Below are 25,236 nucleotides of genomic sequence, written 5' to 3'. Positions count from 1 at the left end.
AAACATCTACGGCTTCACCATTTCAGGTACGATCAACATGCAACTTGGCATACTCGTTCCTTGACCAGTTGTACGCCAATTGTTGATATGACGTTGCAATTCCAAGATGGCGGCGATATTCCGACCCTGGTCTTATTTGTTGCAAGCATTTGGAAGTCAATCGAGTTCAACCAATGCTTCCCGCCACATTTGACGCCAATAAAATGAGTTGGCATGTTCAATGATTCAAATGTATTAAAATAATTATTTCATTTGTTATTCAGTTCAGTGCAAAAGTTACGAGTTTTCCTGCAAGAATGGGAAGAAGTGCATCTCCGAGTCCTTTAAATGTGACGGTTATGAGGATTGTTCGGACGGTTCTGATGAGAAAGGCTGCCCAGGTAAATAATACCGATGAATGTATAGATAACCATATTGACCCGGATATCGTGTAGAATAGATTTTGTATCTAGTGCCAACATAGTTATCAATTAGGTCGCACTGGCCCATCCCTCTTCCCAACTTCCCCCTCGCCACTGCGTGTCGCCTCTCTCGCCTTGCTTTCGTCCATTTCTCTCCCTCTCCCCACTACAGGTCCCCTCTCTCGCCTTGCTGCCGTCCATTTCTCTCCCCATTCTTCCGTTCCTTTCTTTCCTCTCTCTCCCCACTTCCACCCCTCTCTTTATCTCCTACTCTCTCACACGCTCTCGTCCCCATCCTCACTGCATGTCCCCTCTCTCACCTTGCTTCCGTCTATTCTATTTCCCTCCCCATGTTTCCCTTCCTTTCTTTCCTCCCTCTCTCTCCCTACTTCCATCCTCTCCCTATCTCATACTCTCTCGTACGCTGTCGTCCACATCCTGATCGCCCCCCGTCTTTCCCCATCTCTCAACCTCTGTTGCCATATGTACCCTAACATCTATAGATCGTTTAATACAAACAGAATCCGGATTATAAATTTCAGATCAATTGCTAACGTGTTCCGTATCTTGAATAACAATGGGGGTTGTGTTTGCTTCAGTATCTGCATCTGATGTTTCAGAATTAAAACACGATACTGTATACTTCATGTGATTTTATCTTCAGACTCATACTTCATGTTATTTTCATCTTCAGACTCATCTTGATGGTATACTGAATAATATCATACTTCATGTGATTTTTTTCTATCTTCAGACTCATTTTAATGGCTTACCAAATAATATTATACTTTGTGTTATTTCATATGATGATATTGAATTCTATTATACTTTGTGTTATTTGATGTGATAGTATTAAGTACTTTTATACTTTGTGTTATTTGATGATGTGATAGTAGTATTGTATACAATTATACATTGTGTTTTTGATGTGATACTATTAAATACTATTATACTTTGTGTTATTTGATGTGATAGTATTAAATTCTATTATGCTTTGTGTTATTTGATGATGTGATAGTAGTATTGAATACTATTATACATTGTGTTTTTGATGTGATACTATTAAATACTATTATACTTTGTGTTATTTGATGTGATAATACTAAATACTATTATACTTAGTGTTATTTGATGTGATAGTATTGAACACTATTATACTTAGTGTTATTTGATGTGATAGAATTAAATACTATTATACTTTGTGTTATTTGATGTGATAGCATTAAATACTATTACACTCTGTGTTATTTGATGTGATAGTATTAAATACTATTATACATAGTGTTATTTGATGTGATAGTATTAAATACTATTATACTTTGTGTTTTTTGATGTGATAGTATTAAATACTATTATACTTTGTGTTATTTGATGTGATAGTATTTAATAAATTCTTTTACTTTGTCTACAGGATCACCATGTGGTATTATGCAATTTAAATGTGATAATGGTGATTGTATACCCATTACATATAGATGTGATGGTGATGATCAATGTAACGATAGCTCAGATGAAAGTGGCTGTGGTTATTTTTCCTCTACGGATGATGATATTTCAGTTGGAGCTAATGCTGGGATTGGAATAGGAGTTTCAGCGTCTGTAATAATAATAATATTAATCGTTGCTGCTGCTTACAGGCGAAAAAGATATGGAGCTGTATTTACTGTAAGTATGCATGTTGTTTCACAGCTAATTATAAAGATACATTATGTAAGATTTAGATAAAGATCGTGTCGTTCTTGCTATAATAAATAAAACAATAGATAATTAAAAAAATGATTTTGTAAAACTTAACATCAAGTGTGCTCAGTTAATGGTGGATTATGTAAGATTTAGATAAAGAGCTGGTCGTTCTTGCTATAATAGTTTAAAAATAGATAATTAATTTTTGTTTAAACTTAACACGAAGTGTGCACTGCTAAAGATATATTATGTAAGATTTAGATAAAGAGCTGACCCTTCTTGCTATAATAGTGTAAAATTAGATAATTAAAAAAAGATTTTTTGAAACCAATGGGTGCATTAGGTAAGATTAGATAAAGAGCTGACAGTTCCCATTATAATAATTAAAATATATAATGAAAACGGAATATGCTGAAATTTTCAGTCAAATTAGTGATTCAATTTTAGGCTTCCAAAATTGAAATTAGACTGTGTCATTTTATATTTTAATTACAAACAAGTAATAGTCAACTGGCATGGTTTCGAATCCCCGGTTGTACGTGACAAGGAGTAAGGTCGCCTGTCCAACCTCGTGGGTTTTCTCCGGGTTTCCTCCCACTGCTAAAGACCCCCCCCCCTCTCCCTCTCTCTCTTTCTCTCTCTCTCTCCAACAATTAATATACTGTATGATTTTATGTTTTATTTAAAGACAAGTGATACACTATAGTATGTTATATTTTATTTACAGAACTCAATGGGTCCATGTCAAACAACGGTGGCCTACTCCCAATACCACTAAACGCCAATCACACGATACAGTAATACACCTACTGGCCGACCTACTGATTACATGGCATGATTAAAGGTCATTATACAGTAATACTCTTGTTAGCCGACCTACTGATTACATCTGTATGATTAAAGTACACTATACAGTAATACTCCTGTTAGCCGACCTACTGATTACATCTGTATGATTAAAGGACACTATACCGTAATACCTCTGTTAGCCGACCTACTGATTATATCTATATAATTAAAGAGGCATTATGTAATACCCCTGTTAACCTTTATAACGGTATGATTGAATGATCAACTCGGCAGAACATTCCGATACTCATTCCAAAACGTACTGATTGTTTCCTTTTTATTTAACACCTTTTCTTTGTACTGTCATTATCTAAAACCCTAATATTGATTATTATTTTTTGTAACACCCTTTCTTTGTACCGCCATTATCTAAAACACTAATATAGATAAATATCTTTATTTTACTAAATTACAAGCTGATCAGTAATATTTTATTTTTAATAAATATCATCCTATTATGGAAGCAAATTTGTATAATCATTAAATTGCGTTTTACTGTATCTAAGTATTCAAATCGTTTCCTTTATGATTGGATGTAATTAATCTAAATAAATATTGTCAAATGAAATGGGGTTTAACGTCCTACTGTTCTGCTCCGAACTGGGCTAATGAAGAGGGGTATACACCATACAGTGTGCTATGATGGCAATTTTGCCCGTACAGCGGCACTATCGCCTACTCTTATATCGCATTCCAACTGTCAAGGGATCTTTTACGTGCACGCCAATGTGTACACAGGACCTCGGTTTTTTGTCCCATCAGAACGACTAGACAGTTGTCCTTGTCAGGCCCTCCGTCCTGCATCGCTGACAAGAGGGAACCACACCGGAAAATCTGGATGAACTTTCTCGGCCAATGTAGGGATCGAACACACGACCTTCAGGACAGCGAGCCAGCGTCTTAGCCAATTAGGCACCATGACCTCCAAATAAATATTGTTTAATTCATATTGGTTCTATTATTCTCCAGATATATCAATGCTAACATAAACTCTATAAATTTAGCACTGTTGAGTTTAAAATAAAGTCGCCATCGCTTAATACCAATGATTCCACGAAAGTAAACAGGAGCTTTGACCCGAATTGTCAACTGGATTTTCTGTTGTGGTTTTCCTTTGGGAATGATGCAGGAAACAGGGGATGGCAAAGAACAGTAAAAATGGGGTATGATCAGCCACACCGTTTATTTATCTAGCAACTGTCACTAAAAGTGGATTATGTTTATACCTATAAGATCCTAATACCAGAGCAGGACATGAGGGCAACAGACACTTGGTGAACATCTGCTAAGGATACCCCCTAGATACTTTAATACATTGTATATCATTCTGTAAATTGTATTATTCCTGATAATGACAAATTACACTAGATCTGTACCCTGTACGAATGTAGTGAAAGTTATAAATAGACAATTTTTCCCTTAATTGATATGGTGCGAATTATAAATAAATAAATTTTTCCTTTAATTTATGTAGTGCGAGTTATAAATAGACAATTTTTCCCTTAATTTTTTTTCTCCCATTTTCCTACATTTGTTTGGGGTATAGAATTGGAGAAATGGGATCAAACTTTCAATTTGATACTGATGTCTGATGATATTATAGTGGCGGGATAGGAAGTGTAAAGTGTCTTTATGTAGAGCAATCATTGTGTTGGAAGTAAGATTTTGACACCAATCAACATCAAATCCCCGAAGCAAAAAAGTCTAAACGGTCAACTCCTACAAAATTATGATGAAGAGAGTGCTAAATGCGGTCCCCTATGCGCCTATAAAGATTGAAACCAATGGAATGTTGAGCAAAAAGTCAATGGGCAAATAATTGCTAGTCTGAGTCCCTATGCTACTAGTATTATGAACTATCTTAATGTATACAATTGCGGCTTTAAAACCCATATCTAAACAGTGAATAAGGCTATCGTATGTAGTGCAGTATAATTTATAAATAACATTAACGTGTTATACTTTATGCATGTCGACTCTATATTATCATAATGTATTATAAAACTTTATAACGTTGCATAGCTTAAGATTAAATGCGTATCAGATTGAGGATGTAACGTGATAGATATTTTTAACTGCACGCATTCTTTATTCTTTTTATCTCTCTAACGTAAAGAAGGGTTATACTTCATAATAATAATAATATAATAATAATAATTTATTTATTAAAATGTCACAAATCATTCTATACAGCTAAAAACATAATAATATGTTTAAAAAAACAAACAATATATGCTGTATATATATATATATATATATATATATATATATATATATATATATATATATATATATATATATAGAGAGAGAGAGAGAGAGAGAGAGAGAGAGAGAGATCACTCCAGGTACAAATTTTTACACGAAATATGACTTGCAAATTCAATTGTGTGGTATATATGAAATGAGTGTTCTGAAAATACACCGAGAAAACTGATCATTAACTGAATATTAGAATGAATATCCACAGTACAATACAAGGCCCCATATGGATAAATGTGGACGAGGTATATTCAAGGTTTTCTCTCTTTACTAAGAAAATTTTAAAAATTGTCCTTTATTAGAATTTAACGAAATCAATTTTATTAAACAATATCCTCCTTAAATCGGAAAATTAAATAATGAATAGTAATAATGTTAGATATTATATTTTATTATCTGGAATTATATTTAATTAATGTGATATTTTTCCTGTTTCGTAACTATGCAATATGGCAATATGAAGAGGTGTAAGAGAACTATGCCAATAACTTTTAGTCAGGGTGATTCGTATGATTTAACATATAGAAAAACAATATCTGTAGAAATAAAATTAAAGTAGAATAGTTGTCCGAACAAATAAAATTATTGATATATCTTCATATCTACATTGATTTTCTATATCACACTGTAGATTCCTTATTATAATTATATATTCTAAATGATAAATAAAATGTCCCGCCCCACCCCCCAGTATTATTAAATATCATTGAATTAATACAAACTATACTACTCACAGTTGTATTCCGAAACATATGTCACGCCTTTACTGGTTAAATCTTTGTATACAGACGTCTATTATCATTATCAGAAACAACAGTTTAAGCAATTATGATTATCTCAAATAAAAAAAGCATCAATGATTAACACAATTATCATTGTCTCTATAATACAAAATGTTACAACGTATATCATAATTAATACAAAATGCTACAATATATAAACTAATTAATACACAATGTTACAATGTATAGCATAATTAATTCAAAATGCAACAATATATAAACTAATTAATACAATATGCTACAATGTATATCATAATTAATACAAAATGCTACAATGTATATCATAATTAATACAAAATACTACAATATAACTAATTAATACAGAATGTTACAATGTATAGCATAATTAATACAAAATGCAACAACATATAAACTAATTAATACAGAATGTTACAATGAACAGTTGAATTAATAGAAATGAAATGGGGTTTAACGTCCTACTGTTCTGCTCCTATACTGGTCTATTAAATACGGAAATACGCCATACCGTGTGTTATGAGGGAATTTTGACAGGACAGCGGCACTACGGCCTACTATTATATCGAATTCCAACTGTCAAGGGATCTTTAAGGTACACGCCAATGTGTACACGGGACCTCGGTTTTTCGTCTCATCCGAACGACTGTGCAGCTGTCCATGTCAGGCCCTCCGTCATGCATCACTGACTGAATTAATAGAAAACGTCATATTGTATATTATAATAAATACAAAATGTTACAAAGTATAATATAATAATAATAATACAAAATGCTACAATATATAACGAAATAAAATCGGTTTATTGTCCGACTGTTCTGTTCCGGACAGTATAATACACAATGTTACAATATATAATATAATACAAACATTTACAATCAATGACACATGATATAATAGTATAAAGCTATAAATAGAGTCTCTAAGGTGACTACGACTATTAACCAAAGAAATGGCAAATTGTGTCTCTTTACAAACTACGCCATCCACATTTAATATGAAGTTAATATAAATTGCGGATTAAGTGTATTATATAGAAAAGGATGTGACACATAACTTTGAATATTAAGCCTAATGTAACACGAGTTTGTAAGCCAGCATATCTTTCAATTATTGTTTTGGTCGTGTAATAATAAATTCAGAATATGGTTACTACCAGGAAATACCAACCGTCAAATACCATATTACTCTTTCACTTACATTTACACGAAAGTATTTATCGGATGATTATTACTCTTTCACTTTGTGTTGAGTGGACGTTAACCCCCCCCCCCCCCCCCCCCTCGCGCTCTCTCTCTCTCACTTTAAAAAATCCACCAATTTGTTTTATATGAAGTTGAGGTTACTGTGTTTAAGCCCATGTGACTAGTCCAACAAGGACAGGGATATGAGACATTAAATATATATTTAAATTTATATTATATTTTTTTTGTTTAGTATCCAGGATTTATTTATCTATAATATATTAATTATGTTTAGTACCCAGTGGTTTATTTATATTATATATAATATTATTTATATATTTATATAATATTAATTATGTTAAGTATCCAGGATTTATATATTTATATTATATTAATGATGTTTAGTACCCAGTGATATATTTATATTAATTATGTTTAGCCAATGAATAATCCCCTTCTTGTTTATCATTGCTATGATACCCTTCAATATGGTTGTATGTTCCATCCGCCACGACTGGATGTCCATGACTATCACCAATATGGTTGTATGTACCATCCGCCATAGCTGGATGTCCATTACTATCACCAATATGGTTGTAAGTACCATCGGCTACAGCTGGGTGTCCCTGACTACCACCAATATGATTGTATGTGACGTCCGTTATCTCTTGACGTCCGAGATTACCACCAATATGATGGTAGCCACCACTATCCAGTCCAGTTTTATCATGTTCACCAATATGGTTGTAGGCATCGTCAGTAACGGTATTTAATTGGTTCTCTCCAATATGATGGTAGTTATCCTCGCCAATATGCTTCAAATTAATATCAGACGTCACAGCTTTCTGTCCAATATAATTATAATGGTCAGTTTGTTTTACGTGATTATCGCCCAATATATAATGGTAATCGTCACCAGAGGGCGGATTATTACGTGAAGGGCGCGTGGTATTGTCCAACTCGATATCTGAATAATGAGGGGTTGTGTTTCTAGGTAAAGCCGAGTCAGTTTGATATCGTTGATTTGGAACCGTTCTACTAACATGGCCAGCTTTTGTCGCCGATATATCTTTTTTGTCTCTCCTAAAGTAAAAATATTTATACATAAAATACATGACAAATCTTTCTGGTAGATATGTAATAGTTGGCGTATTCTCTATGTTAAACTAATTAGATATGATATATTTCAATAAATGATTTAAAATGAGTATTATTAGTCTTCATGGTAATCCGGTATATATCAGCATGGATATCAGTCTTTTTGTTGTAAAGTGTTCAATCACCAAATGACATGCATGAACAGCGTCATTTCCACCTACTCTTCTTAGAATGCCAATTGCTGGGGGATATTTTACGCACACTACAAGGACACCTATGTTTTTTCACTATCTGAAGGACAAGGGACACTCTCCTGGTTAGCATAGACGTAAAGATTCATGCTTTGAGTCCAGTGGGAAACACTTTCCCCATATGTACGGAATATAAAACTCACCTTTTAATAAAGAATATGACAGCACCGACAATACCAATAACTAATATAACACCGACTATACCACCAACTATAGCTCCTACATCTGTATCTAAATATAATAATACGATATATAACACCAACAATACCTCCTACATCTGTATATAAATACAATAATATACAATATACATCAACAATATCTCCTACATCTGTATCTAAATATAATAATACACACATAACTAATTTACCACCAACAATACCTCCTACATCTGTATATAAATACAATAATATACAATACATATATAACTAACATTCCACTATAATTAATATACAATATACATCCTACCTGTGTCTAATTCTCAAGTTCAGCTAGTCAATGTTAGCAGGTCGTTGACACTAGAACATCTGATGCCCCAACTCATTTTGAGTGGTTAAAATTTGTGTTTTTCTTTTGTATTTTTTTAACATTCTTGATTAGATTTTTTATAGGCGCCCTTGTTATTTGTAAATCAAGTTAATCAACCAGTCGGTGATTGATCATGTATCTTAGTTTTTTTTTGATAAACTTTATGCACTCACCTGCTTGACTGTTACCGCTACCTGAAATAAATTATAACAACATATCATTTCCAAGTCATGAACCCAGGTTATATGTCTAACAAACCAAGAAAATATAATTATTAACAACAAGGCGTGTATAATACACATATAATACACCGAATTACCGTTTTGTCAATCAACCAGTATTTTTCCCGTGGTTAGCATAAACATAATATAATGGTTACGGTCAGGTTTATTTGGTAGCTTGATATACGTTCTCATCAAGAACTCGACGTATCACCTAATTGTCTTTAATAAGCTTGATGAGTAAATTTCAGTATTTAAAACGCAAAAGCATTAGAATCGAATATTTTGGCTCACACACAATTTGCAGGGATTTTTAAACGGAAACAAATGGTGTTAGTCTAAAATGACGGATATATAACATAAAACACTAAATAAATATTATTGTCGATCTAAACTGTGAATTAATGAGAACAGTTAAAGCTAAAGGATAATAGTAGAGTGTTAATAGACCTACCCGGTTGTGGCGGTGTTGTAAGTAAAATACCGGTATTAGGTTTCACTGAAGAAGCTATAAGATAATATTATAATCGGTTAGTAGCATCAATACACGAGACAGGGAATAGGAATAATAACTGACACGTTATTGTACTTTAACAAAAACAAGGGTGTTATGAAATGGGAACCATAATCAAAGCCAGCCAATCCGTGGACAATTATCCAAGGAATAATCATGTTAGTCGCAGCCTACAATTAATTTGGCGAAGTCTTAGACATTTTTGGACAAGGGTCGCCCCCAAGAACAATAACAAAATATATATTGCTGAAAAAAAGGTAAATAGGGTGTATAGCAAGCTTGAATGCTTCTCATCAATCGGTGTGTATTTATTATATTCGCCAAATTCAATGACAATCGTCTGAATACTTGAAACGAATCTAAACAGAGCAATGCCAAAGTGAGTGCTGCTGTAAAATAGATTTCTCGGAAAAAAAGCAAACCAGATTTAAATAATAACTGCGTGATTTGTTGGAAGTATATATTTATACAATGACATTATTTATGAATAGTCCCAAGACGGACGAAAAGTACTTTAAAATGTTAAAATGTTATTAAACCAGTGTTGAAATCAGTTTGTGTCGGCATACCTTTTTTTTTTATCTTTTCATCATTTACCGTGAAACAAAGTAGTGCAGCTTTGCGGTTGTGCTAATAATTTTGGATATATATATATATATATATAGGCTAGCCTCGAACATCATTACCAAAGTCGGCACCATAGAAAACAAAAGTCTCGATTATCAATTTTTACGTTTTAATTATCATTCACATTATGTATTTCAATCCCCTAAATACCGTAGGTTAGCGATGGCATCGACAGATGATTATGGTCTGGATAAGTTAACTAATAATGCCTAATTATTAATTTAGATAACATTTCAGACCTAAAGAAAGACATCAATTGGCAGATTTAGCTCTTACATATTGTATGTTTAAGATTTGTTTTAATATTTGATACTAGATGCCCCAACTCATTTTGAGTGGTTAAAATTTGTGTTTTTCTTTTGTATTGTTTTAACTTTCTTGATTAGATTTTTTATAGGCGCCCTTGTTATTTGTAAATCAAGTTAATCAACCAGTCGGTGATTGATCATGTATCTTAGGTTTTTTTTGATAAACTTTATGCACTCACCTGCTTGACTGTTACCGCTACCTGAAATAAATTATAACAACATATCATTTCCAAGTCATGAACCCAGGTGATATGTCTAACAAACCAAGAAAATATAATTATTAACAACAAGGCGTGTATAATACACATATAATACACCGAATTACCGTTTTGTCAATAAACCAGTATTTTTCCCGTGGTTAGCATAAACATAATATAATGGTTACGGTCAGGTTTATTTGGTAGCTTGATATACGTTCTCATCAAGAACTCGACGTATCACCTAATTGTCTTTAATAAGCTTGATGAGTAAATTTCAGTATTTAAAACGCAAAAGCATTAGAATCGAATATTTTGGCTCACACACGATTTGCAGGGATTTTTAAACGGAAACAAATGGTGTTAGTCTAAAATGACGGATATATAACATAAAACACTAAATAAATATTATTGTCGATCTAGCTATTACATAATGTATGTTTAAGATTTGTTTTAATATTTGATACTAGATGCTATATCGACTTCTTCCAATGTCTTCTATTGAAACATGTTTTCTTTTCAAATCAAGATATTAATAGACATTTTGTTTCGTGTAGTGTTCTAAATGATGTATGTAATCAACCAACCCATGGTCCAAAGTCTTTTATTATTATTCTATTATTAAAAATCAAGATAATCATGGACATGGGCATTTGTTTCGGGTAGTGCTCTAAATGATTCATGCGATCAACCAACCCATGGTAAATTAGTTCTGTTGTTCCTTTGTTGAAAGAAAGATCACTTTGTCAAAATGTCATTATTACGATCAAGCTTGTGTTAGTCCTATCCACGAAATTCTACCAAAGTGTTAAATGAAATAAAAACTTACTGTTTTTAGTACATTGATATTCTATCTTGCTGTATGAATGAAATATAGCTACACTAGTAAAATCACAATGTGAAGATATTTCATTCAAACCATTATTTCTATTAAGAGTACAAGTTGATCTACCATTACATGTTTGTTGTAGTTGTGATAGAAGAGTTTGGTTGTAAGGTGTAAAACAATCTCCAGGTTGTTCTCTACAACATGTATCACTACAGCTAGATATACCACTACATCCTTGTCTATATACAAACGTTATATTAGTTATTGATATAACCAATGGTTCTGTACAGATTAGTTTATGTTCAGTACATACTATACCTGGTACACCAAAACAAGCTGGACTAACTTTAGATTCTGTAAAACAATTTAATGATATCAAGTTTTAAATAAAACATATATTGAGGTAAATAATTCACGATCTTGAATAAATGAAATGAAGTTGGGTTTAACGCCATATATGGTCTACTCCTACCGGGATAATGAAGATGGGGATTATGTTCTGTCTATGAGTATACCTTTCAACTAAACTATACTGGAGGCAAATGTGTTCACTTCGGTTGTAACATGAATACATATTATTAACATTAATTATTGCTTTAACCATTATATTCAGTGCATTATAATAGCGGTTTACCAAAAAATTTTCTCAGATGTCACTATCTGAATAGGAAACAATATACTATGTGCGGCACCAACTTATGTTTCTGTCAAAAAAAAGAGACGCAAACCGAGAAGAAGCACATCGTGGTTCTGTAAAAAAGCGATATTCCCTTAAAACAAATTTATATTTTGCCATTCTTTAAAATTAAATTGTAAGGAATTGTACAGGTTTACATAAACCATAGTTTGTTTTAGATTTCCTTCAAAGCATAATATAATATTGATTCTGTTCAATAACGTGGCGATAACGTAAACTTTAATTATCCGCCTATATTTTGGTATTCTCATATGCATGTTCAAATCAATGTGTCGGCATACCTTTTGTGGAGCGTTCGTAAATACTTGTCTATTGATATATTACCTGACTGTGCGACAGTATATACCAATATCAGGTACCAACACAACAATAATACTTTAATTTTTCCCATTATCATTTTACATTCTTCTTATAGTTACACTGTGGAAGATAATCATATCACTGTAGATGTGTTGACAACTCTATATTCTGAAATATTTTAGAAAAATGTGTATATTAGCTACACATGATGCTAACAAAAATTAAGTTGCTTGTTACAGCATTCAATTTATTCATAGTATTCCCTTCATGATTGTATATAATAATTCTGAATAGATACTATTTCAATTAATAAAAATTAGAAATGATAACACAAATATTAAATTAGGACAGCCTTTGTTATAACACAGCTTAATGGGAGCCGCGGTGGCTCATTGCGTAAGACACTGGCTCACTAAGCAGAGGGTATCGGGTTCGCTCCTGGTGTTGGCCAAAAAAGTTCCTCGGAATTTTTTGGTGCGGTTTCTCCTTGACAGTGGTGCAAGGAAAGTGTCTAGTCGTTCAGATTATACGAAAAACCGAGGTCCCGTGTACATATTGGCGTGAACCGTGCACGTAAAAGATCCCTAGACAGTTGAATTTCTGTATGACGCAAGACCGTCTTCATTAGTCTGGTCGGTGCAGACAAGTAATACGTTAAACCCCATTTCGTTTTAATTCTTTTGAGATCGCTTTTTGACCGATTGACTAAACTGAAAAATGTATGCCGCTAATTTTAATATTGTTTTCAGTGAATTCGCAGAATAGTGTCATGGGTAACCTTAACTAGTCCGTGTTTGGATGTTCCTTAGCTAGATGAGTTTAAATTTATTTTAAATGAGATATTTGTAAACATAACACGCTCAGTGGTTTCGTGTAGCAACTTGATTCGTTCATTCTGGTAGTAATGTTCGCGAGGTTAAACAGTGTAACCCAGTTTACATCCTGCTTGTCAAGAAACTGGGGATTTTTTTATCATAATCTGATATTTTATGAAATGAAATGAAATGAAATGCGGTTTAACGTCCTACAGGTTTGCTCCTGAACTGGGCTAATGAAGACGGGAAACTAAGACATGATTTCTAAGGGCAAAGACACGCGAGACGTGGACGTCTTCACACACATTTATGTGTTATCTATATGTTTTATATTACTTGTATATCTCGTCGCCCTTTATATTTATTTTATAAAAAACTATGGAGCTGCGGTGGCCCAATGGCACTGGTGTTACTAGAGAAAGTTTCTCGGGATTTACCAGCCTGCAGGGCACGCTTAGTCATTGGCGTGCACGTAAAGAGTCCTGAACAGTTGAAATTCGATGAAATCACCAATTTTGTGTGTGAGAAAGGAAATCAGTGGACTCGAAGTAAACCTTCTGGGTTGTGCAGATTAATCTACCCTTTATTACGTAGGCCTTCAGGTCTACAAGTACAACCAGTTTCAGTAATCTTATACAAGTACAACCAGTCTCAGATATCTTATACAAGTACAACCAGTCATACATATCTTGTACAAGTACAACCAGTCTCAGATATCGTATACATGTGCAATCAGTCTCAGATATCCTAACTACTAAAATACGAAGAGGTATGAAATGCCTTTTAAAGAGTAAACATACCCAGCCGGCAACTTATAGTGACTATACTAAATAATGAATAAATGAAATTTAATGTTTTTATTTGGTTTATAATTAACTACAATATACCCTATTATGACGTATAAAATATATTTATAACAAATTGGACATGATTTGATTTATACGGATTGACAAAAATATTTCTATTGTATTTTCAATGTAAGCTATAGACATGGTGTTTACTAAATGTAAAAATATATAATGAACACAAATAAAGTGTCTATTATATCGTCGACCCACTTACTGAGTCACATTTCGATATGAATACAATTACGATCTTATTGTCCCTTTGAGATTGACTTACTTCATACCAACGTTAAACATGTATATAAAATACATCTAAATATGTTAATCCAATCTCTTACCTTAATCCATGACATAGATAAACACCCAAACAGCAATACATCGATCTACACCGTATACAACATATTAGACGGTATATTAACACAGTCTATTAACTCAACGCTATTTAACTTCCTGTTTAGGCTATATAATCTAATACCTGTCCTTATTATCACCTGGCGTGGCTATACCATATTAAAGAAATATTCAGCCATATCTATTACCTACAGTCGACCTCAAATTTGTTTTTGTAAAGTTGTGAACTATCAGTGCTATAGTAATTCAGTGATTTTACTTTTACCCATTTCAGGAAAATATTTTAAACTTTAAATAAAACTTCAAATCTTAAATTTGGCAAAAAAAATTAATGATATAACATGTTAATATTGACTCGGTTCATAAATTGTGAGTGGCCCCCGGATGACTCCCCCACCCCACCCTCCCGACAAACAAACGAAGTTAGAATGGCGATTCTGCTCATTGTCAGTTTTGGATCGAAACCATGATACTGTACTCAATGAGCCACCCAACCGCGTTATTAACAGAAATGAACAAGAAAAAAATATAAATAAATACGTAAATAAATAAATAATAATGTGAACATTTGTATAGGGCTATCCCACTCTGTCTGTGTGTACGTAGCACGTGGAAACATAGAGTTGAATCAGATATTTCTTCAGTGACGATTTGAAAACTGGAAGAAATGTAACACTATTGTATTAGTGATAACGGAATATCAGTTTCGTAAATATATGATTTATTTAAATCGGGAACAGAATATAAAACAGCTACATAAATTAAACAGGAACTAAACGACATCAGATACGTCTTCAGTGACGATTTTAGTTCGTGAAACAATCTTGCCGATGAATAATAGACTATTACAGTTGTCTCGGTGAGAAAGAATAAGACGTCGTACCAGAGATGCTGTGGCATCTATTCTTATAAAATGACGCACTGAACCAATGTTCCGAACGTGGTAATAATAATGCATTCAATAGGTGAAGGATATTAGACAGAAGAATATGTTTATTTGAATCATATATCTTTGAATTACCTGCTAGAGAATTGTATTGTCAATATATCGACAATGTGTTAACATTTGTTTACTTCTTTCTGTTTCGTTTAAATACGAACTAGCTCGTTAGAATATTTAACGTAATGAAAACATACTTGACATAATAAGATAACACGCCACTCACGTTCGATTTGGTTCACTTATGTGTACAGCAATGTGTAACAGTTGACATGTGTAGGTTTTATTATACATGGAATAGTATAATTTATACATATACATGACATGGTTAAGGCCGTGTAGTGTAGTATCATAGTGTACCTGTGTTATATAATTGTGTAACTGTGTATTACAAATTTTAACGTCCAATATAATACACATTATAGGTTGATTCAGTTAAGATCATTTACGCTTGACGAAGTAATAAAATGGGGTAAAAACATAAAAGAGTTCTTGAGTAAAATAGCCAATTTTAAAAGCCCGGTGTTAAAATTCGTCCAGGGCACCGGCATTGTTAAATAGAAAACATTAAGAAGACAATTTTATTTGCTAAAAATCTGGACTCACATTAAATAATATATATATTTTTTTAATCACTACACGTGCAGGTTATAATTTGCTATACCACATATAATCACTTTTATGCACTACAGGCAAATGTTATATCACATGTTATACCAGAGATATGATGTTTAATAACCACTACATCTTATGTATGATATGCTACACCAGAGATATGTAATACATATTTATAACAAAATATTACAATTACTAACAAAAATAATACAAAATATTACAATCCATAACAGAATTAATACAAAAAGCTACAATGTGTAACAAAATCAATACCAAAAATTACAATGTATAACAGAATTAATACAATAAGTTACAATGTTAACATAATGAATACAATTATAATATAATCTTTAAATGTCATTCAGTAACTGGATAGAATAAAAAAAAACAAAAACAAAACAAAAAAACACAATATATTTATGGAAAAAGCTAATAGTGTACTTGCCTCATATATGTATTACTGTATTAGCTTGATAACGTTGAGAGAATAATCTTCAAAACTTCGTCTTAAATACACAAGTAGCTGTTTTGCATAAGTATATATTCTATTTGTAATGTACAATATGATAATACAAAATGTTAAAATGTATGAAAAAAGTAATACAAACGGAAAAATACCATCAATCTATAAATAGAGCCTCAAATATTGATACGGAAGTCGTCTAAAAATAGAATACTGGAAATTCGCGTGTGACGCATCCAATAATAAGTCGTATTTCTAAACTATGGAAGACCAATCAGCTCTTTATTCAGTTTTTTTTAATTTATAGTTTTTAATTCACAGTTCTTAATTCTAAATTCTTCATTTGTTGTCGTATTTCGACATTTGTATACTAAAAGTAAAATTCATATATCAGATTTGTTAATTGTATTTTTGTTTAATTTAATTGTATTTTAATATAAAGATAAGGTTTATGTTAGAAAATAAAAAAAAAAAATAACCTACTTTTAGATTTGATTATAGACATACAACGAAAAACAAATCTCCAAATACCAATCTTTCAAAACGTTTCTCCCAAAACATTTCTGCAATTACATCGAACCGCAACATTAAGACAACGGAGGACGCTAGAGCTGAGCCGAAATCAACCTGGCATACAATAAGTCACCATACAATAATGGGGAATCGCTCGATGACCGTGATTGTAGTGAAATGAGGTGTGTGGTATGGCTAATCTATAGAGTTGTGTTGTTATATGTCTAACTGTATGGGTTAATCCGATCTAGCATAAATTGAACGTAGTCTATTTTTAATATTGGGTTAAAGATACAAATGTTAAATTTAGTCCACAAATGTCGAAATACGACAACAAATGAAGACACAAGATTTAGGGACTTTCAATTAAGAATTAAGAAAACTGAATAAAGAGTTTCCATACAAAACCGCATTAACCAATCACAGAATTATCATAAAATGAAGTTAGCAAACAAGATAAAATAATTATTGATGACTGTAAGAACTATATTTAGACCATTGTGACACATAACTTTTATTAATTTTTATTAATTATTGGGTCGGGTAATTATAGTCTCCGAATGTGGTTGCTATAACGATAAATCAACCCTCAAATATAATGTTTTACTTTAATAATCCACCAAAGTGTATAATGTCAGGTTGAATTCACTGAAAGACATGCGTATTGTGAGTCATCTTGTATCAGCCCTTATTAACAGTCTAGCAGAGACATGACGTCTAAATTTATCACCTTTAGCGCACGCACAGGGGTCCTGTGGGAGGAAACCGGAGTACCCAAAGTAAACCAAAGAGGTTGCGAAGGCGTCCCTATCTCCAAGCCACATACGCTCAGAGATCTAAATCACGACCGGAAGCTAGAGCACGTAGTAATAACTGTATCCAAGGTCTATAATCATGTTCAATAGATATGCTAATTTATTATTTAATAGGTATATTAAGTACAACAATAATTTACTGTTCTACATACTAGTAATTATGTACCCAGTCATATATTTATGTTTTGTACCCACTGATTGATATATTTATATTATATTACATATTTAAAAATATGTTTAGTAACCAGTTATATCTTTATATTATATTATTTATGTTTAGTACCCAATGATTTAAATTAAATACGTTTAGCCAATGAATAATTCCCTTCTTGTTTATCAACGGTATGGTCGCCCTCAATGTGATTGTATGTACCATCAGCCATGGCTGGATGTCCATGACTATCACCAATATGGTTGTATGTCCCATCAGCCACGACTGAATGTTTATGGCTATCCCCAATATGGTTGTATGTACCATCAGCCACGACTGGGTGCCCATTGCTATCACTAATGTGGTTGTATGTACCGTCAGCCACAACTGGATGTCCATGACTCCCCCCTATATGGTTGTAAGTACCATCAGCAACAACTGGGTGTCCATGACTACCACCAATATGATTGTATGTGACGTCCGTTATCCCTTGACGTCCGAGATTACCACCAATATGATGGTAGCCACCACTATCCAGACCAGTTTTATTATGTTCACCAATATGATTGTACACTGTTAGAAAAAATCTGGTAAATTTACATGAAAATTACTGGCAGCAAAAGTTGCCAGTAAATTTACTGTAAATAAACATTCAGCTGTAATATTACAGAGTTTCTGTAATTTGACTTTGTGAGTAAATTTACCTTAAAACAGTAAATGTTTTTTAACTTTGGACTGTAAATTCACCGCAACACAGTAAATGAACGGTTACAGTAAGTTTGTTTTTAAACTTCCCAATGTAAATTTACCTAAAAGCAGTAAATGAAAAATTACAGACAAATGTTAAAAAAACCCAAAATGATTTTAACTTCCGTTCCAGGATTTTAGATGTAAGCTTATGGTACTGTCTACTGCAGGCATTGTAACTCTGCTCTAGAGACAGTCAAGCTAACACTGGCCAATCGGTTTAATTAACCGTCTTCAATTGACCTTGTTTACGAGATAATACAATCTATGACAAGATAGTCAAAACATTTTTTTTATACGTTAATGAACATACTTACAATCTGATCAACGTACGATGAATAATAATACACGTTTTAGATCGTATAAATAAAGAAAATTAAATATATATAACATGCAATATACCAAATTTCACAAAATGTGATTATCCATATTATGGTTAATAAATTAGAATGAATACTATAAGAAAATAATTATTAGGAATGGTTCGTTGCTATGGAATACTAAAATAAAATAAGAGACAGTAAATTTACATAAGAGACAGTAAATTTACCAATAAGTAAATTTACAAAATAATGTGAATAAACGTAAATCTGTAAAATTACCTACTGGCTTTGCTTTTTTCATTTCAATATTGAAATATTACGCATGTATTTTTACCAGGGTTTAATGTGCCTTTGGTTTCATCAAAGTTTATTGTAAAAAAGAATGAAACTAGGTAAATATACATCATTTTGGTAAACATTCCGAACATTTTTGGTAAAAATTTAATTGCTGTAAATTTACTTATATTTCTAACCTGAAAGTTTACAAAATAATGTGAGTAAACGTAAAAATCTCTAAAATTGCTTGCTAAGAGACAATAAATTTACCGAATACGATAACTACCAATAAGTTAAACATACATTATGCAAGAGCTAAATCTGCCTATTGCAGGTCTTTCTTTAGGCCTGATATGTTCTATAAACTATGAATTAGACATTTATTAACATGAAAAGACCATAATCAACTCATGGATGCCATCTTATGTGTTGGATTTTCACTGGATTTGAGTCCGATCTGGGGCTCAACGCTCATTAATGATTAAATTCAAAAATAGATAATCAAGACTATGTTTTTTTTTTATCGTACTGACTTAATAAGTAATGATGATCGAGGCTAGGCCTAACATTCAGTCTCTAATATCTCGGTACCGAGTGGATCAATTTGACAGAAATTTTGAGCATATTGCCTTTACATTATCTAGTTTTTAACTATTATAGTGAGAACTGCTGTAATTTTATTTATATTTCTAACCTAAAAGTAAATTTACAAAATAATGTGCATAAACGTAAGATCTGTAAAATTACATGCATGCTTGTTTATTTTGAGTTCAGTTTGGAAATATTACATATGTAAGAATGTATTTTTACTGATTTTGAATGTGTCTTTGATTTCATCACCGTCTATTGTAAAAAAAGACACGAAACTCTGTAAACATACACGAAACTCCGTTAAAATACGCCAGACTTGGTAAAACTACTACATTGTGGTGAACATACCGATAATTAAGGTACAAAAACTACTTGTACTACTGTAATTTTACAAAAATTTCTAACAGTGTAGGCATCACCAGTTATCTCCAATATGGTGGTAGTTATCCTCGTCAGTTGTCTGTCCAACATAATTATAATGATTACTTGAAGGGCACGTGGTATTATCCAACTCGTTATCTGAATAATGAGGGGTTATGTTTCTAGGTAAGGCCGAGTCAGTTTGATGTCGTTGATTTGGAACATTTCTACTAACATGGACAGCTGTAGTTGGTGACTTATCTGTTTGGTCTCTTCTAAAATAAGAATGAATATATATAAATCGTCAAGTCTATCTGACAGACTGATAATGGTTGGGGAATTCTCACTATAAAAATGATCTCATAGGATTTTAAATGAGTACTAGTCTTCATGATCGAGCGGATGCAGATCAATATAAAATTACATGGAATGTAAAACAGATCCTTTATATGTATATTAACCATCGATTATATTCCAAATAGACTGTCTTTGTGTTTTATAGCACACACTAGCCAATTGAGAAGGGGCTTAACGCTTCTTCACAGGATCCGAACACATTCAATCGTGGTATTTTGTTTTATAAATTCCACACAACAAACCTACCTTTTATAAAAGAATATGACAGCACCGACTATAGCAATAACTAATATAACACCAACTATTCCACCAACAATACCCCCAACATTAGTATCCTCTAAATCTATATAAAAAATATACAATACATAACAATACCTCCTACATCTGTATCTAAATATAATAATATACAATACATATATAACATACAATGCCTGTTTGGAGCTCGCTTGATCATCCCTCATATTGGAAATTAAAAACATGAATTTGAATTCATTGTTGATAAATCTCTGTCACTATCAAAATTGTTACTCTGCCGAGAAAATATGTGATCCTTATATCCAATGTTTAAAACACATTGAACTGAACATTATAAAATAGTACAAGACGTCGTGTAATCTGATTTCTTCGAGCGCCATTTGTAATAAGAAAAGAAGACAATCCGATTAAAGACAATCTATATTTCTTGTCGTTTCGATGGCCTACCCTACAAGAAGATCTGACCGGTTGTAGTGAGAGGTCGCATCAGAGGTCATACGAGCGGCTTTTGACCCTCTGACGGCAGACATTGATTAATTGGCGTTTCTAGTTGTTTACCCACAGTTCCATGACCAGTACGCCAAGAACTCGCCGTAACTGCAAACATAGCCATTAAAATTATTGATAAAAAAACAATATTACTGTTGATCTTTTGGTTTAATACTGTGCACGTGTAAGACTAGATGAAGCTGTAGCTTGATTAAAGTTAGAAAGAATACCTACCCAACGATGTTGTTGTTGTTGTAGTTGATAGAGTGTCTGTAATATAAAGTTTTAAGAATGATAGTTACTGATAAGGTATAATATTTTCCTTTCAAAAAACATTTCATTTAACAACAATGAAGGGAAATACGATTACAGTCTTTTGCTGAAATCAAAGATAATCACCTGAATACAAAAAACTAATACCGAACAGAGTCAGGGTTGAGTTTCACACAGTCCCCAAATAATTCTCCAATATAGGTTTATTAATGTAGGCTAAATATCGTCCCGGGAACCTCCCCCCCCCCCCTGGATTTATTACAGTTATATGATTGGCATTTGATTTGTTTGAACGTTTATATTACATATTGTTTAGTTACGTTTGGGCGCAAATTAGTTATGGGTATATGAAAATTCAATTTATACAGTTATTAATATATCTTAAGATTATCGCATTGATTACAATTTAATGCTGTATCTAATTCTGGCACATGATTTACATTGCGAAAATGAGAGAAATTACAGACATACATATTATATATTTAATTATTTTTACATCATTTTATACTGACCTATTTTATTCAGACCTACAATAAAAATACAAAGTTTTTTTTTTAAATATTTTTATCTTTAGAGCTATTACAATGTTAATAAAAATGATTTAAAAATAACATTAGTTAATTTCTGTAAATCAAACTATTACTGTTTGAAACTTTTTTGTATACTGGCATTAAACATCAGTATATTATTGACAAGGTTATTACATGATATCTTTTTGTTCTTATGCCAGCGTCAATTTCCATTACTCTGTCGAAATCGTAACGGAATTACGCTTGCCCGCCTAAATAACACATCAAATCAAAATAACAATCGACATTTTATGTTCACCTGAATTAAAGAGGTGTATGAAGTTATAAAATAATTACCCGTGGTTGTACTTCCTATTGTAGAAGTGGGTGTATCTATAAATAAAGAAAATGATCTCAAGTGAGGTTTGAATTCATTACATACACCAGAGTATTGACATTTTATGTTCACCTGAATTAAAGCGGTGTATTAAGTTATAAAATAATTTATGTGGTTGTACTTCCTGTTGAATCTATAAATAAAGATAGATATGTCAAGTGAGGTTTTAATTCATTACATGCAGCACAAGATCCACAATGTCTCAACAAATATATAACTAATACAACAGCCTTGTAACACTGAAATAGTGCTATTTAAAATATAATGTATTTAATGTTGTCAGGCAACTTTATGGTTGTGGAAATTAAAACAACCAGGATTGAACACATTAAAGGGGTGAATTAAGTTATAAATGAATTACCGTATTCCCAGAAGGACTTTCCCTCAGCCTCCTAGGCTGAGAGACTGGGAAAGAGAACTTATATTTTGCTTATATTTAATGTCATAGCTGTGTGTGTAGTTTCCTGTATATAACCTTTGTATTATGGATGTTACAAAGATATAAAAACATAGTTAACCAACAAAGTGTTCCAGATATATACAAAATGTTTAAAGTGGAGTCCTAGAGTAAAGAATTACAAAAATAACCAGTGAAAATACTAGACGGTCAGTCTGTCTTTCCACTTCTAACCAGCGATGCATTGCATTGCATATCATCGCGTAGCATAGTGCGATAAAGGCATGGTGTTACATATATGTATAAAATAATTACCTGTCGTTGGACTTTCTGTTGTAGAAGTTGATGTATCTATAAATAAAGAACATGATGTGGTTTTAATTTATTTCATACACCACAGTATCCATAATGTCTTAACAAATATATAACAAATACACCAGCCTTGTAACACTGAAACGGTGCTATTTAAAATATAATTTATTTAATTATGTCAAGAATTTTTTATGGTTGTTGTTGAAATCGAAACAACCAGGATTGAACACATTAGAGAGGTGAATTAAGTTATAAAATAATTACCTGCAGTTCTACGTCCTGTTGTGGCAGTTGATGATTCTAGAAATAAAGATAGATATGTCAAGCGAGGTGTTAATTCATTTCATACACCACAGTATCCATAATGGCTTAACACTGAATACTGAAATAATGTTATTTTCGACAAATCAATGTCGATTATTATTAAGCATTGGAATTTGGCATTTACTACAAAAGTAGAGCGAACGATTGTTAGTGTTAATGTGACACTACAGGGTTACGTCGTGACTATCATTCCATTATTAGTTCCTCGGATGATATAAAAACAAATCTTACAGATAAAGTAAGCATATTTTGCCCCTTGCAATAGCTAACTGAAGCAATATAAATGGGTACAGGTTAACCTTGAGACTGGTAGAGTTGATCACCAACCCACTTGTTTATATAATATATCGAAAAATTAAACTACATTTGACGCACTAAGTCATTCAATATAATAATGTTGTAGAGGGAGTTACAATACAAGATCACGTGACCATCACAAACATATGTACGTAATATGGGGACTATTCCACCAACAATAGCCCCTACATCTGTATCTAAATATAATAAAATGCCGGATATATTGTGTTAACATAAAACAGTATATAAATATTATTGTATATTTAAACTGTGAATTAATGAGTATACCGTTAAAGCTAAAGGATAATAGTAGAGTGTTAATAGACCTACCCGTTGGTGGTGTTGCTGTATTTAAAATACCGGTACTAGGTTTCGGTGAAGAAGCTATAAGATAATATTATAATCGGTTAGTAGCATCAATACACGAGACAGGGAATAGGAATAATAACTGACACGTTATTGTACTTTAACAAGAACAAGGGTGTTATGAAATGGGAACCATAATCAAAGCCAGCCAATCCGTGGACAATTATCCAAGGAATAATCATGTTAGTCGTAGCCTACAATTAATTTGGCGAAGCCTTAGGCATTTTTGGACAAGGGTCGCCCCCAAGAACAATAACAAAATATATATTGCTGAAAAAAAGGTAAATAGGGTGTATAGCAAGCTTGAATGCTTCTCATCAATCGGTGTGTATTTATATTCGCCAAATTCAATGACAATCGTCTGAATACTTGAAACGAATCTAAACAGAGCAATGCCATAGTGAGTGCTGCTGTAAAATAGATTTCTCAGAAAAAAAGCAAACCAGATTTAAATAATAACTGCGTGATTTGTTGGAAGTATATATTTATACAATGACATTATTTATGAATAGTCCCAAGACGGACGAAAAGTACTTTAAAATGTTAAAATGTTATTAAACCAGTGTTGAAATCAGTTTGTGTCGGCATACCTTTTTTTTTATCTTTTCATCATTTACCGTGAAACAAAGTAGTGCAGCTTTGCGGATGTGCTAATAATTTTGGATATATATATATATAGGCTAGCCTCGAACATCATTACCAAAGTCGGCACCATAGAAAACAAAAGTCTCGATTATCAATTTTTACGTTTTAA

The 25,236-nt window shown here is 32.4% G+C and overlaps 2 long non-coding RNA genes across 2 annotated transcripts; both read right to left on the bottom strand.

Annotated features, from left to right (window-relative positions):
* Nucleotides 1–7,246: 7,246 nt before the first annotated feature.
* LOC126810287 (uncharacterized) lies at nt 7,247–9,206 on the bottom strand. Its single transcript, XR_007675142.2, has 3 exons — nt 9,182–9,206; nt 8,627–8,714; nt 7,247–8,217 (listed from the first exon to the last, which is right to left on the bottom strand). It is a non-coding gene; the product is annotated as an uncharacterized LOC126810287 (long non-coding RNA).
* An 11,367-nt stretch (nt 9,207–20,573) lies between these two features.
* Nucleotides 20,574–21,881, bottom strand: LOC130010882 (uncharacterized). Its single transcript, XR_008786176.1, has 3 exons — nt 21,842–21,881; nt 21,110–21,206; nt 20,574–20,781 (listed from the first exon to the last, which is right to left on the bottom strand). It is a non-coding gene; the product is annotated as an uncharacterized LOC130010882 (long non-coding RNA).
* Nucleotides 21,882–25,236: the final 3,355 nt, after the last annotated feature.

Source organism: Patella vulgata, chromosome 2 (genome assembly GCF_932274485.2).
Source record: "Patella vulgata chromosome 2, xgPatVulg1.2, whole genome shotgun sequence".
In the NCBI taxonomy this organism is placed as follows: Eukaryota; Metazoa; Mollusca; class Gastropoda; family Patellidae; genus Patella; species Patella vulgata.
This window is presented reverse-complemented; position numbering and strand designations above follow the sequence as displayed.